The 21,678-nt window shown below is 38.9% G+C and overlaps 1 protein-coding gene and 1 non-coding gene across 3 annotated transcripts in view; one reads left to right on the top strand and one right to left on the bottom strand.

Moving 5' to 3' along the window:
• NMU (neuromedin U) overlaps window positions 1–19,584 on the bottom strand; it is a 174,762-nt gene extending 155,178 nt beyond the window's left edge. For both annotated transcript variants that reach the window (XM_066279338.1, XM_066279339.1), the window contains exon 1: window positions 19,390–19,584. The gene's annotated coding sequence lies outside the window, so the exon portion shown is untranslated. The remainder of the gene's footprint in view (window positions 1–19,389) is intronic.
• TRNAG-ACC (transfer RNA glycine (anticodon ACC)) lies at window positions 3,559–3,634 on the top strand. The gene has a single exon. It is a non-coding gene; the product is annotated as a tRNA-Gly (tRNA).
• Window positions 19,585–21,678: the final 2,094 nt, after the last annotated feature.

The following is a 21,678-nucleotide window of genomic DNA, read 5'->3' as shown; positions in this document are numbered from 1 at the left end:
GTCATATTCATCTGTAAAGAATTTTACCTTTTGTAAAAGGCCAATTATATTCTTCAGGTATGACCTTGAAAGGTAAGGACTGTAGCCAGCTTGTCCACTGCTATAGCATCGGTGTCTAGAATGGTGCTTGGCTCAGAAACTAGGCACTCAATGAACATATACTGAGTAGATATATGAATAGGCAGAAGAAAGTGTTGCATAATCACAGAACAGAACATCTCCATACAAATGAATTCCTTATATGAGCCCTGCTATTTCACAAAATACAGGCAGTTTTTAAAACGCTACTGCTGAATTCACAATATAAGGCAAGATTTTTGGATTTCTGAGAGACAAATTTGTTGATTTGCATTCCTCTTATCAAGACTTTTTAAAAGTATAGTAAGTCCTCACTTAACATTGTCAAAAAGGTCTTGGAACTGCAGCAAAACAACTTTTAACAAAACCACTTTTACCAAAAGCTAATAGATATTAACAAGAGTTAAGTTCCTATGGCACCTCATCAATGTTATAACATATGGCACTGAACAAAACAATGTTATTTGAAGAACTGCTATATTATATTCACAATCAGTTTTGTAAACGTGCTACTTTCCCCTATTTATAGGTATTTATGGGTAGCGTGTTTACCCCAAGTTTACAGAGAAAACTCAACCCTGATAGTAATGCATAGTAAACTCAATGAACAGCAAAAATCACCTCTGACATTTGATAAAAGTTCAAGATTCCTTTGTATCTTGGAAACCTGATTTGGTAGATCTGGGGTGGAGCCTTGGCATTTGTATTCTTAAAAGGATCTCCAGGTTATTTTTATAAGAACCACACTGAAGCCTGACTAAGCAGTGGCGCAGTAGATAGGGCGTCAGCCTGGGATGCTGAAGACCCAGGTTAGAAACCCAAAGGTTGCCGGCTTGAGCAAGGGCTCACCAGCTTGAGTGCGAGGTTGCAGGCTTGAGCATGGGATCACAGACATGATCCCATGGTCACTGGCTTGAGCCCAAAGGTTGTTGACTGGAAGCCCAAGGTCACTGCCTTAAGCCCAAGGTCGCTGGCTTAAACCCAAGGTTGCTGGCTTGGTCGAGTCACTGGCTTGGCTGGAGTCCCCCAGTCAAAGCACATATGAGAAAGAGAAAGCAATCAATGAACAACTAAGGAGACAAAGAAGCCACAACCAAGAATTGATGCTTTCATCTCTCCCTTCCTGTCTGTTTGTCCCTATCTGCTCCTGCCCCACTCTCACTTAAAAAAAAAAACAAAGAAAAAAAAAAAACCACACTGAGAAACACTATATTTCAGGCTATGACTAAACATTGTTTGTTTTATTTTTCTTATATGAATAATTTTTGTGAAGACTGGAATAGGACATAACCTATGAAATATTGGGAAGTCTGAATAGTTTTAGAGTTTCAGTTAATAATTACACTACCCAGAACTCATTCTTCCTGGAATAATAGCAGTTATAATGTCTATATTCTAAATTAGGGCAGCTGTCACTTGAGAATGTTAGTGAAGAAGATGACAGTATTATATATTAAAGATGCTCCCCTCCCTGTGTTACCAGTGAGAGGGCCTGACTTCCAGCACCTGGTATGCTATGAATTAATTAAATCATCTTGAGAAAATCACTTAACTTCCACTTCCAATTATTTATTTATAAAGTGGGAATATACCTTATACACTACATACTTCATAATAATGTTTTAGAAAAAATAGGCTATATTTAAATTACTCAAAACAAAGATATTTTATAAATAAAGTATTAGGATTTTGCTCTGCTTCAAAAAGTTTGACAGTGTGAAGGAGACTTAGAAGCAGCACAACTTCCACTCAAATAACTATATAAATTAATTAGTCTGCCATAGTTTCACTGATGTTCCTATGACAGAAGACATGAAACTCTTGAGTCAGAGACTTTATGAGTTGCAGCGAAAGGAATAACAAGTATCAGCATGGTTGCACCAGTACCCAAGTCCCACAGGCAATATGGAGGGCCCGGTGGAACCCGCATGCGCAGTGGGGTGAGTCACGACGAGGAATCTGAGCTTAGGGAATACACTGCTTTTACAATGAGCAGTAAGCAACCCGTTTGTCTGAAAGGTGACTGGGTACAGTGCAGGAACTGCAATGCATTATCTTTTCAGGATTTCCAGCTGCACGTACAATCCTGAGAAATGGCCAGGGTAAGGGAACAGTCACAGCTTTGGGATTTGGGTACATTCAGCAAGACATGTAGGAATGCAAAAGGCCCTTCACAGACTATATCTCAAAATACTGAGCCTATTAATGCAAATGAATAAACTTTAAAATAAAGTTCTATGATTATGTAAAGAAATATAATTCTAGTTCCAAAGGAAGAATGTGCAAAAAGGAAATTTAACAATACTGCCTCTGGGAAGAGAATCACAAGATTAAAATGTGATGACTTCTGACTTTCCACTATTTATAGTAACAGATACCAATTTCTCAAAACCACTATTTTAACTCTGTAGACTCAAGAAATAATTAAAAACTGCTGAAGTGCCTGACTAGGCAGTAGTGCAGTGGATAGGAGTGTCAACTTGGACACTGAGGACCCTGGATCAAAGCCCTGAGGTCACTGGCTTGAGCCTGGGATCACAGGCATGACCCCATGGCCACTGCCTTGAGCACAAGGTCACTGGCTTGAGTAAGGGCTCACTGGCTCAGCTGGAGCCCCCTGGTCAACGCACGCACGTATGAGAAAGCAATCAGTGAACAACTAAAGTGCCACAACTACCAATTGATGCTTCTCATCTCTCCACCTTCCTATCGGTCTATCCTGTCTGCCCCCAACACCCATTCACTAAAAAAAAGAAAAAAAATTTTGCTGAAGTAGCTGCCACATCATAGAAATATCGTCAAGATAATGGTTGGTATCTACGAATTAAGAATAGGAGAATAGTCAATAGAACCAATAAGGCCAATAATAAGCATGTGATGGGAAAAGGAAGGAAGAGAAGCATGAGGAATGGAGAAGTTACAGAGAAGAGATGGATGACAGGTGCTATAATGGACAAAAGTCTAGTATTCAAGACTCGTTCAGATTTAATGCATCACAGAAAGAGCAGGATGATTCTGTTTTCTCTTCTTCATATTGTAGAAGTGGGTGGGGGCCAGTCATTCGCAGCCAGGTTTTGAAGTGCACCATTTGGCTGCCAGATGCCCATTATACTAATTGGATCACCAGCCTCCTCTATAACTCATTGAGATAAGAATTCCGGGGCTACCCATTTCTTTTACAGCATTAAAATTTAAGAATATCACCCATACAATAAACCATAAAATATTCACATGAACCTGTACTCTACTTTTGTATTAAATTGCACACTTGAGTGATGAAGGAATGCCAATACTAAATAGGCTTCTCCTGCTGAAACATTTAATTTTATGCTTCCGGAGCACTTGAAGCTCTTGTGAATATTTAAAGTTTGATTAAAATCATCTTCCTTAAGAATTATTTTCTTTTTAAGCCTATAGCTACAACTGCTTCAACCTAACACATGTAGAAATCAGAGTATTTCTTTTAAGAATAGAAAAAGCACCCTGGCCGGTTGGCTCAGCAGTAGAGCGTCGGCCTACCGTGCGGAGGACCCGGGTTCGATTCCCGGCCAGGGCACACAGGAGAAGCGCCCATTTGCTTCTCCACCCCTCCGCCGCGCTTTCCTCTCTGTCTCTCTCTTCCCCTCCCGCAGCCAAGGCTCCATTGGAGCAAAGATGGCCCGGGCGCTGGGGATGGCTCTGTGGCCTCTGCCCCAGGCGCTAGAGTGGCTCTGGTCGCAACATGGCGATGCCCAGGATGGGCAGAGCATCGCCCCCTGGTGGGCAGAGCGTCGCCCCTGGTGGGCGTGCCGGGTGGATCTCGGTCGGGGGCATGCGGGAGTCTGTCTGACTGTCTCTCCCTGTTTCCAGCTTCAGAAAATTGGAAAAAAAAAAAAAAAAAAGAATAGAAAAAGCAAGATTTAATACCATCACATTCGGACATTAAAATGTATATTGAACTCTACGAAGAGCTTCTGAACGTTATCAATTACTATAGATACACTGATTCATTTTTGGTTTTTATTCTCCATATAAAAGCGTGTTATGGATTCAGGCAACAGATTCCATCATGATTGGTTTAAGAAAGAATGTGTTCTGGAATTGTGCACCTGAAAACTGTAATAACTTTGTTAACCAGTGTCACTCTAATAAATTCAATTTAAAAAAGCAGAAACAAAAGGATTTACTATGAGTATTAAAAAGCTTATAGAATCTTTGGAAGGGTTAGTGAAATAGTTTCCAGGCCAAACTACCAGGAATAACTCTGGTGAAGGTACTGGGCAGACCCCAGAACCACACTGTCTCCATCACAGTCAGGAAATGGGGCCACCATATCTGAAAAAAATCACACAATCATTGCTAATACCTATACCAGCAAAATGGATGGCCCGTGTCCTACCTCTTCTCCCCAATATATTAACTTTACCTCAAATGTCATGAAGAGATATCTGTCAGAATCTAAATCATATACCTATATCCTAAAAGAAAGGGGAGACAGAAAAAGGTAGGTGTTTGTACTGTTGTTTTGTTTTGCTAGTATTCTCATTAAGATGGTAGAGTTTACATTTTGGGGTACCATAAAAATATAAACTTTATTCAAAAGTCCATGGGCAAACCCTGGCTGCAAATGTCAACTTCAAACCTTTATCATAAAATTCAGGATATTTTACCTAATACATTTTGCATGTCTTCCTCTTTCTAGATAAATAAGTCCAATAACTTTTTTCTTATTTTGACATTTTGCTTAGAATAAGCCTTGATCTTCATCCTATTTTCAATTCTAGTTTCCTTCAGGTTGATTTCAAAATTCATCATTCTACTACAGAGTTCAAAGTACAAATATCCCAAACTATTTCATATATCTTCTGGTCAACATTCAATTTGTAACATGTTTTTGTCTTTGAGTTTGGTTAAACTTGAGTCACCATCTACTTTTCTTAGGGAACTGCCAAGCCCCAATGGGATATTTTTGTATCACTTACTCTTGATAGATTGCAGTCTGGCAAAGTTTGAGTTGTATTTCATTTGGCAAACTGTGAAATGACCTATTCTTCTTTAGATGTAGTTGAATCTTTAAAAGAAAAAATAAAGGAAAGAACAGCTTAGGAAAAGGCTAACAGAAAATGACTGGGTTGCTCTGTTACTAGCTCAGACCTGTTCAACATCTCTGATAACCAAAACAAGAGTAGATTTTATGTGTTCTCCAAACTCCAGTCATTTCTTATGTGGTAGATGTTGATAATTAGAATATCCATATCTGTGCCTGACCTGTGGTGGTGTAGTGGATAAAGCATGGACCTGGAATGCTGAGGTTGCTGGTTCAAAACCCCAGGCTTGCCTGGTCAAGGCACATATGCTGAGGTCCCTGGTTTGAAACCTTGCCTTTCTCTCTCTCTTTCTCTATAAAAATCAGTAAATAAAATCTTAAAAATATATATCTGTATCTGGATTCATGATAATGTGGTATGATCCTAATACAGCAAAAGGCAGTGATACAATGAGGAGACGATCTTTCCCAGCATTCATGAAGTTCCATGGTGTCAGTTGCCCACCTCTGTGAAGATGTTGTTAAGGAAGAACCTAGCTTGTCCATCAAAACATTTAGTAAAAACCAAGGACATAAAAATAAAATCCAAGAGTCCTTCATTGAAAGACATTAGAGGTAAGATGGTGTATCCAGGAGTCCTTCATTGAAAGACATTAGAAGTAAGATGGTGTATCCAGGAGTCCTTCATTGAAAGACATTAGAGGTAAGATGGTGTATCCAGGAGTCCTTCATTGAAAGACATTAGAGATAAGATGTTCAAATGTGACGTTTTTTCCCCCCAAGTATTTGGTTTTGCTATGCATTAATATTGTATTTCCTTGGTATCTTTCTGTAATGTTATTACTAAGTCTTTGAAATGTTTGTATTTTTAAAAGATCTAAAAACAGCCTGACCAGGCGGTGGCGCAGTGGATAAGAGCATCGGACTGGGATGCGGAAGGACCCAGGTTCGAGACCCCGGGGTTGCCAGCTTGAGCGCAGGCTCATCTGGCTTGAGCAAAAAGCTCACTAGCATGGACCCAAGGTCACTGGCTCGAGCAGGGGGTTGCTCAGTCTGCTGAAGGCCCACCAGTCATGGCACATATGAGAAAGCAATCAATGAACAACTATGGTGTCGCAATGAAAAACTGATGATTGATGCTTCTCATCTCTCTCCGTTCCTGTCTGTCTCTCCCTAACTATCCCTCTATCTGACTCTCTCTCTGTCCCTGTAAATAAATAAATTAAAAAAAAAAAAAGATCTAAAAACAAAAATATGCTTACAAGCCCTACCTCATACCATAGACAAAGATGAACTCAAAATGGATTGTGATCTAAATATAAGACCTTAAAACTATTAAACCAGAAAACAAAGGATTAAACCTTCATCACCTTGGATCTGGTAATGGATTCTTAGATAGGATGCCAAAAGTACAAGCAGTGAAAGAAAAAATAAATCGGACTTTATTAAACCTAAAACCTTTTTGCCTTAGAGGAGAGTATCAGGGAAGTGAAAAGACTAGTCATAGCATGGGAGAAAATATTTGTAAATCATATATTTACAAGGGTATAATAGCCAGAATATACAATGAATGCCTACAACTCCAAAACAAGAAGACAGACAAAACGATTAAAAAATGGGCAGAGGGCCTGACCTGTGGTGGCGCAGTGGTTAAAGTGTCAACCTGGAAACACTGAGGTTGCCGGTTCGGAACCCTGGGCTTGCCTGGTCAAGGCACATGTGGGAGTTGATGCTTCCTGCTCCTCCCCCCTTCTCTCTCTCTCCATAATGAATAAATAAAATCTTTAAAAAGAAATGGGCAGAGGACTTGAATAAACATTTCTCCAAGGAAGATAGAGAAATGGCCAATAAGTACATGAAAAGATGCTTAACTTCTTTTCTTACTTGGGAAATGCAAAGCAAAACCACAATAGATACCACTTCACACCCTCGGGTGTTGCTGGTGCAGTTTGGCAGTTACTCAAAAAGTTATAGAATTATCATACTGCCCAGCAATCCCCTTCCTAGGTAACCTCTTCCCAGAATTCCAGTTCTGACAACCACTTTCTTTCTCTATAGTGCTGCCTTCCACAATGTCATATAAATATAATAGTATAATACACTACTTTTCACTTCTGACTTAGCAAAATGCATTGAGAGTCATCTTGTCTCCTGGGCATGAGCAGTTTGTTCCTTTCTATTGCCCATTTGTATATATTTCATTGTACAGATGTATCAACTTTCCTATTCTGTTCACCTGTTGAAATACACTTATAAAAATCATCTTTAAATTTTCCTTTTCATTACTAAAAACAAATTTTAATTCCACTTCATTCCTAAATGAGTATAGTTTTGTGTTAATTTTTATTTTAGTTCTTTGAAGTTTGGTGTTTGTGATGTACAGACTTAATTTACTATTTATAAGAAGGCTTGACTAAATAAAAGGCCTCATTTTCTGAACTGCTAGATGAGTTTTTTGCAATGGCTACTAAATTTAAAAGCTTGAAACTTTAAGGGTGCTTAAAACCTTCAGTAACAGTTTATACATGTCATGAGCATAATTTTTAATAAATTTTATGCCATTATAACCATTTTTAAGTGTACAGTAGATTGGCATTAATTATATTCACACTATTGTGCACCCATCACCACCATCTATTTCCAAATCTTTTCTATCACCCATATATAAACTCTGACCATTAATTAATAATTTTCTCTACCCCCTTCCACCAGCCCCTGGCAACCACTGTTCTGTACTCTGCCTCTGTGAGTTTGACTATTTTATATATCTAATATAAATGGAATCATGAAGTATTTGTTGTTATGTAACTGGCTTACTTCATTTAATATAACATCTTCAAGGTTCATCTGTACTGTTTCATGTATCAAAAATTCATTCCTTTTGAAGGCTGTGTTTTGTTTTGTTTTTTTTATAATAGTCCTAACAGGTGTAAGTTGATTTTTTTTGTGGCTTTGATCTGCAGTTCCCTGACAATTAGTTACCTTAAGTATCTTTTCATATACCTCTTGGCAATTTGTATATCTTCTTTGGAGAAATGTCTAGTCAGTTTCTTTGCCCATTTTTAAGTTTAGTCATGTGGGTTTGGCTATTTAGCTATAGCAGTTTCTTATATATAAATATTTGTATATCAATTCTTATCAGATAAATGGTTTGCAAATATTTTCTCTCATTCCACATGTTGTCTTTTTATTTTGTTGATTGTTTTATTTGCTGTGCTGAAGCTTTTTAGTTTGATGTAGTCCCTTGTCTATTTTTGCTTTTGTTGCCTGTGGTTTTGGTGTCATATCCATGAAACAATTGCCAAGATCAATGTTGTTATGGAATACATCCCATTTACCATAGCATCAAAAAGAATAAAATACTTACGAATAAACAACTAAGGAGGTAAAAAGCTGTACAGTGAAAACTATCAAACATTGATGAAAGAAATTAAAGGAGATATAAACAAATGGGAAGATATCTCATGTTCATGGACTGAGAGACTTAACATTGTTAAAGTGCCTGTGCTACTAAAGCATTTCACAGAGTCAATGCAATCGTTATCAAAATCCTAACGGCGTTCTTTAGAGAAACAGAAAAAACATGCCTGACCAGGCGGTGGTACAGTGGATAGAACGTCTCACTGGGATGCAGAGGACCCAGATTCAAAACTCTGAAGGTGCTGGCTTGAGCATGGGCTCATGCAGCTTGAGTATGGGGTTGCTGGATTGAGTATAGGATCATGTCCATGGTTGCTGGTTTGAGCCCAAGGTCACTGGCTTGAGCAAGGGGTCACTTGCTGGAGCTCCCTCTCTCCCTGTCAAGATACATATGAGAAAGCAATCAATGAACAACTAAGGAGACTAAGGAGCTGCAACAAAGAATTGATGCTTCTCGTCTCTCTCCCTTTCTGTCTGTCTGTCCCTATCTCTCTCTCTCTCTCTCTCTCTCTGTCTCTGTCACACACACAAAAAAAAACTCTAAAATTTGTGTGAAATCACAAAGGATCCAGGATAGCCAAAACAATCCTGAGAAAAAAAAAAGAAAAAAGCTGGAGGCACCACACCTCCTGATTTGAAAATATATTACAAAGCTACAGTAATGACAGTATGGCATTGATATAAAGACAGACACATACATCAATGCAACAGAATAGAGAGCCCAGAGATAAATTTACACATATGCAGTCAACTGGTCTTCAACAAGGGTGCCAAGAATTCATAGTGGGGAATGACAGTCTCAACAAATAGTATTGGGGAAACTGGAAAGCCACATGCAAAAGAATGAAACTGGACCCTTATCTTACACCACACACAAAAATCAATTCAAGAAATGAATTACACACTTACATGTAAGACCTGAAACTGTAAAATGCCTAGAAGGAAAAATGTAGAGGGACAGTTTCATGATATTGGTCTTGGCAATGATTTGAAACAGTGAGGCTAAAGACAAAACACTGCCTTCAAGTTAGTAAATACGTATCTCACAGGGTCAGGTTAACAATTCTGAAACTACTTCACATATATATTAGAGTTTAACAAATAATATATTATAGATAATGACAGCCAGGTTTGTGGGAGAAAGAAGCTACAAATAAACAAAGGGGGAATGCTAGAATAAAGCCTACCATATGAACTGGAGTTGGAGATGTCAGTATGAACTAATGATTAATATATATACAGATGGATACAAAAATGAAAATATATACATGGATTAGTATACATACAAACATTTACTGATTCTATACACTAAGAAGGCATATTAGTAATGATTCTCAAGTTGCAATAAAAACAATTATAGGCCAGATTTTGGTTTCTAAATCACATTCTAATCTTTTTCTGTAATAAAAGGCTCCATGCTTCTCAAAGAAATGGCTGATTCTTGGGCTAGGGTACGAAAGAGACCAGATAAACTTAGAGCATCTTACAATGCCAGGATGTAAGTTAGAGCTAAACAAAAAAAATTAAAAAAAAAAAAGATGTGATTTTGTTAAAAGAACACAGGCACCAACTCTTAAAGAGTTCCTGCTGGCTAGAGTTGGAAAATTTGAGCAATATAATGAACAATGATAGTAATTAACTATAACTCAAATAATAAAATAAATATCTATAAGTCAGTAAATATCCATGAGACTATACTAATAGAATGGGTCTCAATCCCAGATGACTGAAGCCAAAACAGCAACAAACAAATAAGCAGTAACCAGTTATTACTGTTTACCTGTGCATTTCGAATGTCCAAGTTTCCCAAACTAATACCTCCCAAAAGTTTGGCTGAGGAAGTTGTATGATTGTTTCTCTGAGTTGGCCCTATTTCAGCACACCCAATGGCAGACCCTGGCGAGGATTCCAGAGAATGAGCCTTCAGTTCAATCCCTTTCTCCCTTAGGCTACTGCATCATGGATCTAGGTTAGCATTAGGGAGTGGTCTGACCGTTGGGGAAAGCTGAGGCGAGGCAAAGCAAATGGAAGTGGGTGGTAATTGGCACTTTGCAGAAAGACTGATGAAGCATAAAGAACATAGTTTTCCACCCAGTGCTTTCTCTTAACCTAAAATGCATATTTCATTGAAATAAGCATCTATCTCTAATACAATGAAGAAAAAATTCTCTGGCTAACAGTAATTTTATTCCCTGAAATGACTGTTGTTCCTAACTGATTAGACACAAAACTATCATCCCTCCCAGTCTCTTTTGACAAAATCCAGAACAGGGATTTCTAATCTGTCACCTCTAGAACTCCTTGAAGAAATAAAAGGGGGCCTGGGTGTAGGAAGGAACTTTTGAATTTTTAATATTTGAAAAGTTTAATGAGATCATTAATTTACCTGGAATAATGTCACTCAGAATAATGTATAACTTATCTGCTTCAGCTGGAATCACATTAGCTCAACATAAACAAAAGTGTTGATTGACAGTAACATATATCTTTAATTTTAGAAATCAAGCAGATAAATTAACTATTAATAAATTACCTTAGTTAGAAGGCAAAGATCTTTCAAACATGGGGTTCAAGGGGAGGCAATGGGGCTAGGACCCAATGTGCTACTTACTGCATAAGATACCGTGCCCTCAGCTCTTGACTCTGAAAGTCACCCCCTCCCCCATCAGAATCCTCAGCTTGCACACCCAGTACTTCTTCTGACCCTGGAATACCTTCTGACCCTGGAATAAATTCCAAGTGCTTGGTAATTTAATGCCATTTTCATTGCCTTATGTATACTCAAGAAAGCCTAATGCTTCATAGAATGCATATGATTCATAAAAAGTTGAATAAACATGATGTCTACGTTTATACCTTCTGGAACATAGTCCTCTACTTAAAATAGATTCTATAAGAAAGATAAATGTAACTTAAATTTGTTTATACCATTTTTTCCAACTTGTAACTTTACTGTTGAGGACTGTCTGGATCCACACAAGAATTTCAGCTTATAGTAACAAGAACTTATATGGCTATGATATTTAAGATATAGGTAGATTCGAGATAGTATCCCAGGCACAAAAAACATTGACTTTTAGAAGTGTCTGATGCCAAAGATAATGACTACTTGTAATACAACACTTTATTTTTTAGGATACTCTGAAATGCTTTATATCTTAAAATGTTTAAAAATCAATACCTCTTTTTACTTTATAGCTGGTATACAAAAAATTCTTTAGAGGCTAAAAAACAAATGTGCGTCCAATTTACCTAGTACTACATTAAAATTTTAACAGAAGCAGAGAAGGTCCACCTAATCTCTTAGGGATAGAAATCCATATCTACATAATGAGTTGCTAAAGTTCATTCAAAGATCAGTAAATTAAAATTATGAAAAACATTTTAATAGGCTTAAATAGAATTGATTTACATTCAAAATCAATTACTTGTCTCAAATATATACCTTAAACAAATATAACACATAGTAGGAACTCAATGATTAGTATTTCTTTAATCAATGTATGAAATAAATGAAAGAACAGCTTCAGTAGACACACACATAAAAATATATAAATATTCCAGCCTGACCAGGTGGTGGCACAATGGATAGAGCCTGGGATGTGGAGGACCCAAGCTTGAAACCCCAAGGTCACCAGCTTGAGCATGGGCTCACCAGCTCGAGTGCTGGGTTACCAGCTTGAGTGTGGGATCATAGACATGATCCTATGGTAGCTGGCTTGAATCCAAAGGTCGCTGGCTTGAAGCCCAAGGTGACTGATGTGAGCCTGAGGTTGCTGGCTTGAAAAGGGGTCACTGGCTCAGCTGGAGCCCCCTAGTCAAGGCACATATGAGCATGCAATCAAAGAACAACTAAAGTGCCATAACCACGAGTTAATACTTCTCATCTCTCTCCCTATCTGTCTGTCTCTCTTGATATATATATACATACACATGTGTGTGTATGTGTGTGTGTGTGTATATATATATATATTCCAGTCATCTTTACTTAATCCCTTTTTTTTCTAAAACCCTAAAATTAAAATAAATATTGAAGAGTAGAAATATAATAAAATAATTTGGCATAATGTTTTATAGTGTTAACCTGTAATTGCTTTAAATAATAGATGAAAAGCATAATTGATTAGAATAATCATGTTTTAGAAAAAAAATTTTATTTATTTACCTCTCTGAGATTTTCTTGGCTTCTTTGCTTAGGTTGAATAGACAACGTTTTCAGCTTTTCAAAATCTTTGCTCGGTAAAACAAAATATGTATACTTATATTGACTGCATCCTACCTTCCCCATTGACACAATTTCTTCTAAAAAATTGGACAGGATTTATAGCCTGGGGAACATTCAGTGTTATGTTTATGTAATATTGACTTTTAACTTTACACATTAACTCTGTTGAAATTACTTGCAGAAACAGATTTACTTAAAACAATTGAAGCACCAAGTATAGAATTCACTTGTCATAGATAGACATGTTTGATTATAACTAAGACAATAAGACCATTGTAGCAAGTTGAGAGTTTGTGTGATAAAAAGCTATTTCTTGGCCCTGGCCAGTTGGCTCAGTGGTAGAGCGTTGGCCTGGCGTGCAGAAGTCCTGGGTTCGATTCCCGGCCAGGGCACACAGGAGAGGCGCCCATCTGCTTCTCCACCCTCCCCTTCTCCTTCCTCTCTGTCTCTCTCTTCCCCTCCCGCAGCCGAGGCTCCATTGGAGCAAAAGATGGCCCAGGCGCTGGGGATGGCTCCATGGCCAATGCCCCAGGCGCTAGAGTGGCTCTGGTCGCAACAGAGCAACGCCCCAGATGGGCAGAGCATCGCCCCCTGGTGGGCATGCCGGGTGGATCCCGATTGGGCGCATGCGGGAGTCTGTCTGACTGCCTCCCAGTTTCCAGCTTCAGAAAAATACAAAAAAACAAAACAAAAGCTATTTCTTCAGTTAATGGGTATGAGTAACCCCATGAATATCGTTCAATTTCATGTCAACCCAGTTGAATGGCGATCACATTCACCAGACTCACTGAACGTAAACAAGAGTGTCAACAGTAGTTGTCTCCTTTTTACCTAGGGAATTAAGTTTCAAAATAGTGTTACTCACTGAGGGCAATGCTATAAAGTGAAATATAAAGTGAACTACAACTAAGTTGAATTTATCTCAATACAGTATCTTTCTTTAACTTTTTATTCCAGGTGTCAGGCTTTAACATAAAAAAGTATACCTCCATTCTATATCTTGATATCAATTTACTCTTCACATCCCATAACTGATAAGAATCTAAATATAGATCCAAAATACTCCTGACTTATTCTGATAACTTGTTTGATCCTAATAATAATTTATTGAGCCTTTAGTATGCATGAGACAGTATCCCAGGCACTTTACATGTATTAATTCATGAAAGCAATTTATACTTATTGACTTCCTATATAAGGAAGAAACTCTCCTGGCTACTTAAAATGCCTATGAATGATACAGGAATATGCTGACTTTATTCTGCTGGGTTTTAGCAGCTATTTAAAAAAAAAAAAAAAAAAAAGAATGAATGCCAGCACTACCATACTTTACCAACGCGATATAGCAGAGATGATGCAACATATAATCTTTAAGTCAAGGCACTTGACTGCCCTCTCCCCCTGCCTACATTGAGGACCACACTGTATATACAGTGTGAAGCAAATTAACACTCTCATCATGGCTGGCCCTGTTCTATTGGAATCTAGTAACATGATTCAAAACAGCTCATGAAAAATGAACTTGTACCCAATTTAACCCTATAATCTACTCAAATGACAAGAAAAAAATTATCAGTGACAATTAACATACAGCAATTTAATTGTACCAAATATTTTTTTAAAAAAAGGAAAGTGAGTGTTTGCTTTGGCAGCACATATACTAAAAAAAGGAAAGTGAATTGTTTTACTTCAAGTCAATATCCTCCCCAAATATATAACTCTATTAAGCATAATAAACTTTAATTTTCAGAGTTTACTCTGTGATGGCATATCTATGAATAAGCTCAAGTTATTTTTAATATTAAATCCTATAATTTCAAAGTGATCTATAAAATACATGCCATTACAAAAAGAGCTAATACATTCATATGCATATAAAGAATGGAAGAAAGTACCCCAAAATGTTACAACTGATTATCTGATCGTGGAGATGGAATTTTTAGGCATTTTAATTTTCTTCTTTATCACCTTTCTATAATTTCAAAATTTCCTACATTTAACCTGTATTACTTTTATTTTATTTCAAATTTTAAAGAATAGATACAATTTTTTATGATGATGAAAAAAACATATTTACATTTAAAAGTGAAAATCCATTGAAATTCTACCAACCATAATCACTGATATATTTTGAGACGCTTAATCTCTATCTCTGTCTTTCCTCATATGTGTTTGTATATGTTTATATACACATATGTGTACACATGTAGAAACATACAACTTTACAAAAATAAAATTACACTATTATGTTTAGTGACCTGATTTTTTTCTTTGATAATATACTATTGATATTTACTTCCTTCCACTTGTACATCATTTTTAATAGGTTCATCATACTCTGCCACATATTTCATAATAGATATTTAGCCCAACTCCCTCAGCATTCAGTGTAGATATCACTTCCTCCAAGAACCTTTCACTGCCTCCCTAATCCTGGGTTCAGCTACCCTCATATGTGCTTCAACGACAGTCTATACCATCAGGATCTCACTAAACAAATATTTAGTTGACTGTCTTCTTTCCTAGACTCTAAGCTATATGAGGGCAGGAAACCAACTAAATCTGATTAACTGTTATAACCCTGTAACTACTACAGTGCTCAGCAACACCAAATAAATAGTTGTTGAAATATAAATTGTTTCCTTTCTTTAAATTACAAACAATAAGATAAACATTCTTGCACAAGCAAACTTTGCATTTATCCAATCATTCTCATGGGGTAAATTTTAAAAACTGGAATTCCAGAGACAAAGGTATGCACATTTTGAATTTTAATACATATTGTCAAATTGTCCTCCAAAATTCCTGTAGAAATCTACATTCCCACCATCAATGGATGGATGAAAGTGTTCATTTTCCCATATCCTCGAAACACTGAGTATCATCACCCATTTTTAAAACCTTTTCCCAAAATATTATTATTATTCATCACTTTATAATTTAAAAAGATATTACACATTTAGCCAATCTTAAAACTAGGTAGCTATTAATTAAGATGCAGACAAAAATATTAACCAAGTTCTATTTAGAATAACTACTCATTCCCAATAATAGTTCATTAGCTGAATGATTCTTTATGCTCAAGTAAAATAGTGCCCATTCTTTTGCTTGACTCTTTTCAATGTACATGAAAGAGAGATAAAAATATAGAAACATAAAAGTAGTTATTTGATAGAGAAAATGTGCAAAAAATAAGATAATATGGAAATAAATTAGCTGGAGTAGAACATACAGAAGTTAACATGTAATTTAGTATCTGGGGGAAAATCTAAGGTATAGATTCAAAACACAAGTGAAATTTGCAACTGACTGTGGACGTAGTTATATTTTTCTCTGAAAAATGAAGTTGGAAAATGTTTTGTCTTGATGATCTAGAATTGCATTTCCTGAAGCCTATTATTACTGTCCATAGAATTGCCTACTAGTACTCCAAACTAAATGTAAAAATAACACTCATATTATTCCTCTTCTCCCTACAGAACACTTAGTTTTAACGTTTGATCCTGGCCGTGATGTTCTATCTAGATCTGTACCATCCAATAGTACATAGAGCTACTATAAACTGAGTATGCTGTAAGTGTAAAATACCCACTGCATTTCAGAGACTACAATGAAAACAGAATGTAAAACATCTCACTAATAATTTTATATAAATTATTTATTGAAATGATATTTTGGAGATATTGAGTTGAAAATATTAAAAATAATTTTACCTGTTTCTCCCCATCTCAACCTTTTTTAATGTGTGTACTAGAAATTTTTTAAATTATTGATGTGGCTCACATATATTTCTGTTGGACAGCAATGAGAAGAGCTAGATTATCAAGTTAACTATCAGCAATTGTGCCCTAAGAATCCTCCAAGAGCAAAGGGGAAGAGAAAAGAAGTGAGAGGGGAAAGGAGTTAGGGAATCCTGTGAACTGGGTTCGGCCTGGACTTTTGAGGAGTCAATGAAGGAGATTTCCAAGCATGGGAGACAGTGTAGAAGCTGAGCAGGACCATAAATCAAAGAGGAGAAAACTGTTCTAAACACCAGATTATCTTGAATAATAGTTCTCATTGTGTTATCACTCCATTGCTTTTGCCAGAACCTTAAAAAATGCCTCTGAACATTCTAACCATGACTGAGCTGCACTATAAGATAGCAACTTGAGCTAAAGGGTTAAAATGAGGAGGTGTGACCTCCATAGCCAGGAGTGACCAATAAGAAAACCAAGGGGATGCTGAACTTGATGGACAGAGTGGGCTGCCCCACCCACCAGAAGGCTCCCTTTCCCATGTCAGTCGTGGTGTTCTGGATGATGGTGGTGAGTTTTGTTGTATGTTTTTATTTTGGTTGTGAATTTTAAGGATGGCATCACTCCCTCAGGGCGTCCTTTAACCTGTAACAAAACTCCACACTGCCTCAAGTCCAAATGTTGCCGGAATTGCCACATGCTCTGGAATCTGTGCCTTGGATACCAAAGTTCTCCTCATACTCCAGCTGTGTATCCATCTCCGTTCCCATGAGCAGATGGCAGCCTGGCCCCAATAATTTCAACTCCCCTCATGGTCTTACTCATGGAAATCCCCAAGTGTGTTGAGCTCAAGCATGCTCAACCGCTGGGTGACTGCAGCTCATCATCTCTAAAGTCTTTTTCAACCTTATGTTACTATAACATAACAGGTGCAGCAAAGGGGCTGAGGAAACTTTTAGGAGTGATGGATATTTTCAGAATTTTTATTGTAGTGATGGTTTACAGGAATATATATATACTACATCAACTTATCAAAATGTACACTTTTGCTATATCAGTTATACCTCCATAAAGCTATTTAAAACAGTATACGCATACCTCATTTTATTGCTCTTCACTTTGTTCCATTTCGCAGATGTGTTTTTTTACCTGTTGAAGGCAAGACCCACCACTGGCTTTATTTCAGTACTTCCTTTATTGCAGAGGCCTGAAACTGAACTTGGCATAGGTTGGAGCTATGCCTGTGTTAACATGTATCCTTCTCATAATCAGTTTCATCAATCAAGAAATCAATGAACAAATACTTATCACTCACTCTGGCTAACTTCCTCCCTGCCAGAAATTGAGTTTCTTGGCCGAACAGCACTTCAGAAAAGTCATTCTATCATATCCAGGACACAAATAATGCAGTATTTTAGCAGCATAGCTTCCATATATATTTCATTGTGTCGATCAGAAGAAAAAGTCATCTGATATATGTTTGAATGTAGTGCATTGTTTGTCTTTCCATAGAAAGAAATTATCTCTAGTCAAAGAATAAAGTTCGGAAAACGTCACAGCCCAATATAGCAGAGTAGGTATCTTGGGTTGTGTTTTGTAGAAGCAGAGACTGAGATGAAGACGCCTGAGCGATTTAAGGCTCTCACGTGAAAGCTGTAAGGAAATAAGGGAAGCAGGACAAGGAAAGGGGAGAAGCAAGGCAAAAATGGGGGTCCAGCTGCAGCCCACCCCTCTAAGGTTGGGCAGAACCCCCATATCAGTGATCCTTTAGCTACAAACCACACCTGAGTATCTTTGGGTGTAAACTTCTGGGCATTTTCTGACAAGACACCTTCCACCAGCAAGGACAATTTTTGAGAGCATCTGCAGCTGTGAGCTGTTGGCAGCCTATCCTCACAGCAGCTGAGAATGGGGGCACCTGCCTACCTGAAAACATCTTTCCATTTCCTCGCCTGCAAGGTGGTACTAATGACAGCAGCTAGTTCATATGCTTGTCAAAACTAAATAATGGATTAAAGCATCCAGAATAGCACTTTACATTAAACAGTATATAATTAGAATCACACATAAAGCATATAGTAAATGCTCGTTAAATACTATATATTTTATTGTTGTTGTTATTATTGTGTCCTCAGAGGTCCCATACCAGGTGTCTCATTGTCCAAGCGCTATCCAGGTGCCCTACACAGCTGGACACCCAGGAGCGAGGTTTTTGCCCCAGCATTAATTAAGAGTAACCTAAAGATTCCACATCTAGGTGACTGCCTAGATAGGTACATATCTTTCTCATATGGCATTTCCCCCAAGTTCACAATCAGGCAAAGTCAAGCTTTTCTGTGTTTCTCTGCATCAGCTGTGGGAGACCCTGAACAGATGGATTATTCATCTAGCTCCTGGTCAGAAAACCAAAACCAAAAATAAAGCCCCTCCCTCTTCTATGCTGCGTGGCCCAATCATGAAACCAGAGCCTTCCTGAAGCAACAGTGCCCAGTTACAACCCATACTCGGAGCAAAACTTAAAATCAAAGTCCCAGGGTCCAACTCTCCGATTTTTGCCTTCTCCAGAGGCAAACATGGAATATGTAGACTTTTCCTCCGGTTGTCGCCTAGTTCTGGAAACCAAACTGACAATTTGTCACAGGTGACTAAAGAGGGGCGGGGGGGGGGGGGGGTCAGTGGAGACCAGACTCGGTTCCCAGGAGAAGTAAGGGAGTGATTTTCCTGCTCAAGGAATGACAGCAAATTCGAGGAGGGAACAGGCCTCGCTGAGACGGCGGGTTCACCTTGGGTCCCGCCTAGGGAGCTGCATGGTGCGGCTGCTTTTCGGAACCTGCACTCCGAAGGCAGTACCGGCGGAAGCGGCGGCCCTGGCCGCGGCGGGTCCGCGCCCGGGTGGCTGTTACCTTTTCATGAGCAGGGTCAGTCCGCACACGTGCGCCACGGTCCCCGCGGCCCGCGGAAGCTTCTCCTTCGCCCCCGCCCGGCGCGGCGCGAAGGAGCCCGGGGCTTGGGACGGAGGAGCCCGGGGTTTGGGCCAGGGGCCATGACCGCCCGAATGCAGTCTCGGGACTCCCTGTCGGAGCACCAAGTACTCTGCTCTCTCCGCGGAGGCGGTCGAAGGGCGGGCTCCGAGGAGGACACGCCTCTGGCTCAGCCTCTTGGACTCCGCGAGCCTCTGCGTCCCCCAGAACCGTCCCCACCTAGCAGGGAGTGGGAGCTGGGGAGGGGGAGCAAGCTTGGCAGTGTAGCTGGAAGGGCAGGAGGCGTGCGTGGAGGTGCCTTTATATTGAACTTTATATTGAAACTAATACACTTAAGTTGCGGAGGTAGATGTAACATTTACATTCGTTCTTAAAATAATGAGTAACTCTGAAATAAATCTAGTGGGGCGTGAGAGAGACCCTCATGTAGCGACCTGTAGAGATGTGCTTTTGCGTGCAAGTTTGAGAGACGCTGTTAGGTACTGGGATGCTTCTTAATAAAGACCAGTTACTGCCCGGGACCCCGCTGAGCTCTGGATCCAGGAGGCGTCCTGATCTGCGCAGAGCGCGCAACCTGTCAGGATCCAAGGTGGGAAGAGGACCGCGGACCCTGTCCCCAAAGTCCTTTACCAAGAAAGCATATCGCTTGCATGTGGGCCTCATGGAGAAAACTGAAAGAAGGTGGGATAAAAAGCCCTAAGTAGAACTTTAAGGAGCTGGCTGGTGAAAGCCAACAGCTCTACGTTGCTGCTAGAATAAACAGTACTTTCAGCCCAAAGGGCCCTGTAAGTTCTTATGCTAGGCTGATTTTCAAGTTACAGATGTTTTGGGTGGGGAAACAACAATAGCTCTGTTTACTTTGTTTCCTGAGAAAGGTAGCTAAGTACACGTTCCTTATTTTTAAGTACTTACAATGTTATCAAGCAAAGGCCACTCATTGAACTGGACTTCAGTTTTCTCAGGTTCCTTCTCTTTAGAAAGTCTTTCAAAATAGAATTATGCCAGAAATATATGGAATCACCATGGCAATATGCGCAGTTGGCAGAAAATACAAATGTAGAAGGAGGTTGCCTTTTTGTTTTCTTGGAAGGAAAAGATGCACAGTTGACCCAGTGGAGCCCAAGCTTTCAGGGACATGGATCAGGCGTCCCTCCCTGATTTGACTTCCCGGTGCAGTGGGACACTCCTGCTTATCAGCAGGCTGGCAGCCTCTTCGAGACTACTCTTGAGGTGGCTATGAGGATTCTACTTATCGGTGCCGACACTAACTGCCACTGGAGGAAAAACACGAGACCGACACACAAGTTAGTTGCAAGAATCACACAGGCAATTTATTACAAATCCTTTTGGTGTGCCTGGGTACAACTTAAAGGGCCCCCCTCGGCATGCTCCTCTCAGCTGTCTTTCGTGAGAGCTCAGAGCAGCGTGGAGACAGTCCACGTTTATGTTGGAATCAGGCGACTATCTCAGCAGGGGGCCCCTTAGCTTTAGTACCTTTTCTGGCCTATACCTTCTAACAAATGCTAATCTACACAGTGGTCCCCAACCCCTGGGCCGCGGACCATTACCGGTCTGTGGGCCGTTTGGTACCAGTCCGCAGAGAAAGAATAAATAACTTACATTATTTCCATTTTATTTATATTTAAGTCTGAATGATGTTTTTATTTTTTAAAAATTACCAGATTCACTCTGTTACATCCGTCTAAGACTCACTCTTGACGCTTGTCTCGGTCATGTGATACATTTATCCGTCCCACCCTAAAGGCCGGTCCGTGAAAATATTTTCTGACATTAAACCAGTCCGTGGCCCAAAAAAGGTTGGGGACCACTGATCTACACGGTTATCACGGTTATCACGTCAAACCACCTTTTTGGGAGTTCCTCGCAGGGAGCCCTTTTTATGTTAATCTACTGAAAAGTCACATCAAGCCACTTTTAAGATGTTCCTAGGGAAGCTTCTTGTTTATGTTAACTTATGGAGTTATGACATCAAGCCACTTCTTATCTATGTATAACTTCACACACACACTAACTGGGCCCTGCTCAAAAGTCAGAGTCTGTTTATCATATTTGTACACACTATATTAGTTCCTATCCAGATGGCATAACTTTATTTAATTTCTTTAATTGATTTTAATATTATATCTTAATTACTTTTATATATCTTCCATATTTTTTATATTTCTTTATATTTAATTACTATAACATTAT

This window comes from Saccopteryx bilineata, chromosome 5 (genome assembly GCF_036850765.1).
Source record: "Saccopteryx bilineata isolate mSacBil1 chromosome 5, mSacBil1_pri_phased_curated, whole genome shotgun sequence".
NCBI lineage: Eukaryota > Metazoa > Chordata > Mammalia > Chiroptera > Emballonuridae > Saccopteryx > Saccopteryx bilineata.
This window is presented reverse-complemented; position numbering and strand designations above follow the sequence as displayed.